Source organism: Octodon degus, unplaced genomic scaffold, assembly GCF_000260255.1.
Source record: "Octodon degus isolate 3935 unplaced genomic scaffold, OctDeg1.0 scaffold00031, whole genome shotgun sequence".
Lineage (NCBI taxonomy): Eukaryota > Metazoa > Chordata > Mammalia > Rodentia > Octodontidae > Octodon > Octodon degus.
The window spans coordinates 8,407,222-8,415,559 of NW_004524607.1; the positions used below are offsets into that span (position 1 = coordinate 8,407,222).

Below are 8,338 nucleotides of genomic sequence, written 5' to 3' on the forward strand. Positions count from 1 at the left end.
GAGTAGGTTGCATGAATTAAATAATTTATCCTAAATACCAAATGGAGTGCATGTGTAGAAGTTATCACTATGCAACATTAAGGATTCCCTGGCTGAGCTGAAAGAAATCTTGCGATTTCAACGGCAGCATCCTTGATACTTAGGTAACTGTGGAGAGGGAGGAAACACTCTGTTATTTTTTTTGCCAAGTGACCCAAGGGCAAAGGCACAGCGTCAAAACAAACACACTGTTCTTTCCAAGTTGCTTCAAAGCAGCCCACCAAAGTTTCCCCCTAAAATCCGGAAGAAGCTGCAAAGGAAACGACGCCTGCCGAGGTGGCGCTGTGAGGGTGGCGGAATGAATGAGTGCCTCCAACGTGCCCTGTCTGAGCTCACCAGAGAAGTCGGCTCCGCACACATTGTATTTATAGCAGCTGCGAGGCGTGCACAGTGTGTGGCGCTTCTCTTTTTTTAAGTAACGGGGCTTCCGAAAGTTGCGCGCACCCCCAGCTCAGCCGAACGCTGAGAGCTGGCGGCAGGCGTGGGCGAGGGGCGTCCGGGCGCAGGTGGCCCTGCGCTGCTGCGTGCACCCGGGAGGCGAGTTCGCGGCTGCTCGCGGGATGGCTTGCAGATGCAAGATGTGTCTCCGGCCAGCAGGAGGAAGGAAGAGGAAGTGAGAGCAGCGGCCGCCCGCGGCGCAGCAGCCGGTCGCCCCAGAGTGTAAGTGCGTGTGTGGGGCGCGTGAGCATGGGCGCGGGATAGCGGCAGCAGCCCGCGGCGGAGCCTGGCTAAGTCCCCTGCTTCCTTTCTTCTAATTCTTAACCCCCGCCCCTCGGCCGCCGGTAGCCGGACCTCTGAGCCCCCGGAACGGTTCCCAGCGCCAGCGCAGTCTTGCGACCCTCGGCAGGTTCGTAAAGTTTCCCGGGCTGGTGCGACCGGGACTGGGGCTGGGTGGGCGTCCATGGGACCCCGCGGAGACACTTTGGTTTCCACTGATGTGGGCCGATCTGCAGTTGAGCAAGTCCGGGGGGAGGATCGAGGGAGGGGGATCGGGGATGGAGCGCAGGGTCCTGGAGTCGCAAGCGGCCGCGTCGGCTGGCGGGTAGCGCGCCAGTGCTGGGCGGCGGGGACGCAGGAGCGTGGGGTTGGGACCTAGAGCCCGGCTTCCTCCGGCCGAGACCCAGCTGGCGGCGGAGTCCTGGTTTCTCGTAGTGACCGCAGCAGATGAAAGGAATCCGGCCGATGAGTGCGCTCCATGGAGGCACTGTGAGGGGCTACGGGGCTACGGGCTGGGGTGCTAGAGGGGGGTGCTCCCGGCAGCAGGCATGGGGGTGGTATTAGTAAATACTCGCCTCCCGGGGGCGCACGGAGATCCCCACAGGGACCGGGACGGCGGTGGGTGGGGGGATCGGATGGCAACGTCTACTGGACACGGAGTGCGAGAGCCAGGGGTTCCCAGAACCATGCGGAGAGGGGCAGCCGTGGTCGCCGGGGGGCTTTGAGGAAGAGGAAGCCGAGAACTCTGCTGGCCGGGGTGCGCGCGTGTGCGTGGGACGCGGGCGCGCGCGGGGCCGTGTGTGTGTGTGTGTGTGTGTGTGTGTGTGTGTGTGCTCGCCCGTCCGTGCTCCTGTGTGTGTGAGACACAGACCGCGGTCCTCAGAGTGATATCGACTGCAGGGTACTCGGGAGCGGGGATCCCCTTTCCTCTCAACCTCTCTGCCTGGGGGTCCTTTGAAGTTGGCCGCTTGGAGGCGGGGTGTTGGTCATCCCGGGATCTGCTACGACCTGAAACCACAGGGCTTTATCCCCTGTGGTGACAGTTTCTAAGGCCTCTGGACAGCTCCCGAGGCGCCCTGGATGTATTATATGATGCCCCGTGCCCAGGACCCCCGGCCCCTCACACTGGGCCAGCAGGCAGGGCACTCAATTTGTCAGGGTTGAGATTTTTGGAGACCTTACCAAGGGGGGTTTGCTTCCTGGGAGGAGAAGGATCCTATTATAGCGCGGCCTGTCCCTTGTCGGTGGGGCTGGGGGTGGGACTGTGGAAGAATACCTGAGTGTTTTTTACATTTCCATGTGCAAAAGCAATGAATGAGTTGCATTTAAATATCAGATCGCAGAAAGCAACCTGGAATGAGCAGGACCAGTGCACACCAGGGCACTTCTAATTGGATGGCAAAGGCTACAAGTTGTTATTCAGCCGCTCCTCTTGAGTCTGGGATTTTCATACCTGCAGATCTGCTTCCCAAGGTTGTTTGAAGGATTCTTGTCCACCTATTCACAGAGCTGGCCCTCTGAGTCAGTTGGGAGATAGACAGATCCCCTGTGGACACACAACCGGCTTAATTTGCCTCTTTCTCTAACAGCTGGTCCTTTGATCCTCTCTCTGCTCTTTGCTATGGTCTGCTTCCTATGGGGGAAGGCTGAGGTCAGATGTGAATGGGCTCCCCTACCCCCACTCCCAGCACTGATCACTCCAGTGATTGTTGAATTAGACTGATAGGATGGGAGGGGAATGCCCCTGAGTGCTGACGGGTCTGGCCTTGGAGAGGTGTCAGGAGGGGACCGCACAGTAAACTTGGCATCTGTTTGGTCAGGGAGGGACAGGCTGGGAGGCTGACTCAGAGGTGAGTCTGCAGAAACTCAGGACTGGGTTTTTTCACTCACAGGATGGGTGGTCTGGATATCAAGATCCACCACTGTATCTTGTCTTCCTTAACTGGGCCATTCCGGCCTTATGTTTTGTTTTTTTACTGAATTCTCGCCCCAGGGCCTTTGCACTGCTATTTCTTTGGCCCAGGAAGTCTCTTGCAGGTCCAGGTAGCACATTTCCTAGCGTCCTTTAGGTCTGTGACTCGTGGTCACCCTGCAGCAATCTTCCCCGACTGCTCCATGTAAGGCTGTAGCTAGGCCCTTCCCTGGTGCTACTCTTTCTTGTTCACCTTTCTCACCCAGTGCTCACGACCAGCATGAGGTGTTTATTTGGTTACTGCTTTTCACTCATGAAAATTCAAGCAGGGTACTAGTCTTGTTTAGAGCTGCAGATCCTGGGCTAAACAGCACACTGTAGGTGTGAGGAAAATGCTTGTTGACTGACTGAAAGAGGCCTGACTGGGAAATAAAGCCAGAAGACACCGCAGTGTCAAAGAGAAGGGAGAAGCCAGGTCCTTGTGTTGTCTCCTCTCCCCCTCCCCCATGTCCAGCCATTCTGCCTTGGGGAGGCTGCAGCAAAGAGCAGAGAGGAGATTCCTGGGAGAGCATACAACCAGCGCACTTTATTAATCATATATCGCCACCCCTGAGCTGGTGCTTCCAAAATTTGGGTTGCTTTTGCCCCAGAAACACTTCCTTGGGAGGATAGATTGTTCAAAGTCAGAGGCATGGCTAAACCCAAACCCCTTCCTTCACTGTCAGGAAGGTCAAGGAGGGGAGGTCTCTGTCAAGCTGGCTAGGGAAGTGGAGATGAGTTACCACCAAGAGGAGACAGGAGCAGGGCTCACTAAGTCATAAGCACATAAGTGCTTAAGAAGTTAGAGGGTTGGAGGTAATCCAGTGTTCTGGGTTAGGTACTGGAGATTGAACCAGGACCTTCACGCTGAGCTGTATTGCCACACCTTCTTTTTGTTTTTCACTTTTTTTTTTTTTTTTTTTTGGTGGAACCAGGGATTGAACGCGGGCCCTTGTGCTTGCCAAGGAAACACTTATTTTACTGAGTCATCTCCTCAGCTCCTGCCACACATTCTTAAAACTTTTATTTAGAGACAGGATCTGGCTCAGAGACTAAGTTGGCCAGGCTGGGCTCAAACACGGTCCTCCTGTCTCATTCCCCTAGAATGCTGCTATGCTGTGTAGGTTAGGTATGTGGGCCCCCCTCCCCTTGCACCTGGCTTGGCTTGAGTGTTTTAAAGTGTTTGTCCCCTTTGGTATCTGGTGTGAGTGTGTGGGGATAGGTGAGGAAGAGAGGCTTCGAAGCCCTGGCCCAGAGGATGTAGCTGGGGGAGTGGCCCCAAGTCTACCACACTGTTTCATCCTGTTGCCCAACTCTGAAGGGTGAGAGGAGATCCTTCCTCTGGAGGAGATGAGCCCTGAGCAGATCCAAGACCCTGGATACTCCGTGAAGCCTGTAATCACTTTTTGATGCCCACAGCCATCCAGGTAGATAGTTGGATTTATAAGGAATCCTGCTAATTTGGAAAAGGTGGGGAATGACTAAACCTTCTCTGCCTCACAGAGCCTGAAGTGTTTGCTACTAATTGTGTAGCTTCAGCTCTTCTTCCTTCATCTGTTGTGTGCTAGTGCTTTTCATGGCTAAGGTTGAACCAGGAGCCCCAGTGTAGGAATTCTACAGGTCCAGGTAGTGGTTTAAACACACGAAATAGAAGGGAAAGGAAGGGTAAAATGAAGGATTGACAATAAAAATGCAGAACTTTGATTTGAAAGTATGGCTCAATATGGGTCATGCTTTTAAAAAGCCTCTTGTAATTCTGGAGCTTCTATGAATCTACATTTTAAACTAACTTGGTTAGGATTCTGGGAAAAATTGGTTCAGTGGACCATAGCTGAAGAACATTGCTACTCTTATTTACAATACACATTGATTTAATCCTACAAAAGATGCTATTGCCAGATGTTAAACCAGAGTCATGTATGCAAGTGAAAGTGTCAGCTGACTTAGCTTTTTTTCTTTTGGTCTCCTTAGGGTTAAACCCAGAGCCTTTACAGTGAGTCTCTAAATTTCCCAGCATGGACTTAAACTTCTACCCCTCTCGCCTCAGCCTGGCAGAGTGCTGGGAGAACAGGTGTGCCCATGTAACTTTCAGGAATGCCACTGAATGTGCCAGTGTGCTAGGCCCAGAGGCTCTGAGGAGCCTAGAAACCCACAGGCAGAGGTTTGCTGGGACAGTGCAGATAGGCTGATAGCCTCCCGCTCTACCTCTTTCCTCTATGCTCTAAGCCTGGAAGTGGACTGTGTGTATTTTTTATTTTCCTCTCACCAAGTTTCAGTTGGGAACTTTGAAGGTCTTTGGAAATGTACTTTGCTTGACCTTTCCTTTCAATATTTTATGCCTAGTGTTCCCCATGTGCCTGACTTTAATTACTTCCAGAGATTTGCAGAGATGGTCGTCATCTCTTTTGGTGGCTGACACACGGCTGTGATGCATGATTAGATTAAGCATTTCAGCTGGCCTGGCCAGGGGACAGCTCTCTGAAGGATAGGGTCAAAGGCTGAGAACTTCCACACGGTCCAAAGCATGAGGAGGCAAGTCATCCAGACGGGGTGTGTCTCCTGTGACATGCGTGTGGCCCAAAGCCTCCCAGAAAGCCAGCACTGAGTTCGTAGGACCATCCAAGGCAGCCTACATGCACCGTACACATGCTGGTGGCCATTCTCAGCTCCTTTGGTGTTTGGATTGCTTGAGTAATAACAACTACAATTTATCTATAATAGCTGGATCTGGGGCCCGCAAAGCCATGGCATGCCCTGGGTTTGCATTAACTGCTTGTGTCTTAGTGCTTTTTACTAACCTCTGCCAAAATGAGTGCAAGTACAGTTTGAGCCTCATTTTGTCAGTGGCCTCAAGTGAGGTGAACAGCTAAGTATCACAGAGGAGTAGGTGTGGGAGAAGGAGTGCTAGCTCATCAGGCAGAATTAACCACAGCCGCCACCTGGCAGAAGGCTGAGGAGAGAAATTAGTCACAGGTATAAATGGAAGGAGATGCTTCTCAGGATTCGGGGCCCCCATAAACACTGGTTTGCAGAAGCCTAGCAAGATTATTATTGGAACCTCAATTTTAGGAATTGAGGATAAAGTAGTTGGGGTTAAGCTTTCTTATGCAGAAAAATGCAGTAGTTGCTGCACTGGGAGACGACCTAAGTTTCTGGGGAGGGAGTGGTGCTATGAGGGAGTGTGACTTCCCAAGAAGTGTCCCAGTGGGGTTGAAGCACAGGAGCGAGGCTTGCACTCCCCTCTGTCCCTTTCTGGATGCTGCATTTGGAATGATGGGAGTAATCAGCATCTTGCCCTTAACCCATTTTATGGATAAATGGTGTGGATAAGGGAAGTGTCACAAGCATATTTGGAGAGTTGATCAAAATCTTAAACTCAGATTTTCCAATTCATTCTACTGTTGTTTCTTGCCCTGGTGCCTTGATTCCTGTGTTGGTGAGTGCTTTCTCATGTTGGTTCTTTTGCTTTTTCCAGTCTCTGAGGCTATTCTATGATAGCTTCCTCCTAGATTGTCCCCAGCACTAAACAGAGAGAAAAAAATGCCCAGGGTACAGGTTGATGATCCTGGGTTGCCCTGACATGCAAGGAGCTCTTGCTACCTCTGAACCAGGAGGTTTAAGAGTTGGTCCTTTGTTGGGTATCTTGTTCTCAAGTTGACCTTAGTCTTGAGAGTGTGGTTCCTTCTCTTGGGGACAGTATATCTATCAACTAAGCTCATGATGTGGATGCATCTGAGCCAGAAGGTAATTTATTAATCGAAAATGAGAGCAGTGTTTGCCAAGGAGGATGGACACGTATTCTTTGGCCAACACATTCTTCCCTGTGGATGAGTCATGGTTCAGGCAGAAGCTTGGACCCAGTTGAGAGGGAACCAATTGGAGGAGGGTGTTGGTCATAGATACTTGGCCTGCTCATCTTAGCTGTTGCTACTACTTCTTCTGCCCATAGGTTATCCCTAAGGAACCAGAGACCAAGGTCTGTGATCCAGATGGGTTCTTCCTCAGGTAGAGGTGACCATGCTGATCTTTTCCTGCTTACAGACTGTAGTGCATTTTACTGACGCTAGATTTCAAGCTCTCTCTGCCTACTTGCTCTGTATGGTGCAGGCTGGAATAGTCCTTTGCTGCCAGGGCCACCCTGTGCACTCACTGCAGGATGTTCCCTGATCTCTCTTCCTGAGATGCCAGTAACACCTCTCATCAGTGCCAACCAACAAACATGTCCCTATGCTTTGTAGGTTGTCCTCTCAGGGCAGCCCCTGCCTCCTGTTCTTCCCAGAGCTGAAAGCCACAGCTTCATTTGCTTGAAGAAGTCAGAACCTTTGTGTGTTATCAGACCACCTATACTCTCCCCAGTACTGCCAGCACCCAGATGTTCTTCAGCAGTCTTATTCTTTAGAGCCTAAAGAATGGCGTCTCTTCACAGATGAGGGCCCACCCCGTGTCATTGCCTATCCCCAGCTCTCCAGTGTTGCTTCCTTTCCTCCTGTATTGCAATCAGATTCCTGACCCAGATGGTTTGCAAGTTTAAATTCCATCTGTGTTTCTCCCTGCTACCCTATGGCAGAAGAAAACTGTAAGTAGTGTTTATGGCTCAGTTTGCTAATTAGGGTTTCAATTCTGACTATAGGTTAGTGCAGGCACAGCAGCCTTTTGATGGTAAGAGTAGTGACTGAGGGAAGCTGGGTAAGAAGCTCAGGCCAGTGTCACAAGGGAATGTACTGTCTGTGTGGGAACGAGGTAAAGTACCTCTCTTATCCTTGTCAGATCCCCCTTGGCTTAGTTGGCTAGTAATGGTTATTGATGCCCCATTAGTGTGACCATGACTTTGTACCGGGTCAGAGCGAAGCCTTAAAGGCGACTGGCTAAGGTGATGTCCTTTCCCACTTAGCCTGATAGATTTTGGTCCTAATCTCACTGCATTTATTTTCTTACATAACTCTGTGCCGACCTGTTATTTACCTTCCCTGTTTGGCTGCAAGAGTGGCTCAGAGCAGCATCTAGTGGCTCAAGTGTCGCAGAACCATTCCTGGGTAGCTGATTAGCTGTGTTGCCCCGAAGCATAAACCTTCTCAAAAGTCATGGCCCTGTAGCAGCTCTCCACCCTTCCTTCCGCCCTTTGTATCTTTTTATTTTCAGTTTGAAATTGCATTTAAAATGCCAGTGTTTTATGTTCTGGGGTGCAGTGACTGACTAGTATTGTATGAGCTGTATTTTCCAGGCTGTTACACACAATTACCCTTAATTTTGAAATGTAATGCATTTCAAAATAATCTTTTTCCCCCTGCTTTTGGACTCTTTAACCCAAGTGCGTAACCACAGCTGGTTTTGCCGTTGGCCTTCAGAAGGCATGTGGCTTGGGAGGCCGAGCCAGGCAAAGGGTTTTGGTCAGATTGCACATTTTTGGCTGAAGGAAGAGTGAATTCCAATAACACTAGGTAAGGCTGTTTTTCCTTGACTCCTGCCCACCCCCAGCCAGCCCTGCCTGCCATGTCCTAGATTTCCATAGTGGACTCCTGACCTAGTTAATCCAATGAGGGGTCACTCAGCGAACCTGACTACTCTTTAGAATTTTTGGCTTGTGGGAAGTGAGACTCATTCTTTCAAATGCTACATAATATATATATATAT

The 8,338-nt window shown here is 50.8% G+C and overlaps 1 protein-coding gene across 3 annotated transcripts in view; it reads left to right on the top strand.

Annotated features, from left to right (window-relative positions):
- The first annotated feature begins 368 nt into the window (after positions 1-368).
- Elmo1 (engulfment and cell motility 1) overlaps positions 369-8,338 on the top strand; it is a 623,184-nt gene continuing 615,214 nt past the window's right edge. The window contains exons 1-2 of one of the 3 annotated variants that reach the window (XM_023713447.1): positions 369-699; positions 826-886. The gene's annotated coding sequence lies outside the window, so the exon portion shown is untranslated. Of the gene's footprint in view, positions 887-8,338 lie in introns of all 3 variants that reach the window. The other 2 variants (XM_023713448.1, XM_023713449.1) reach the window with 2 other exon arrangements.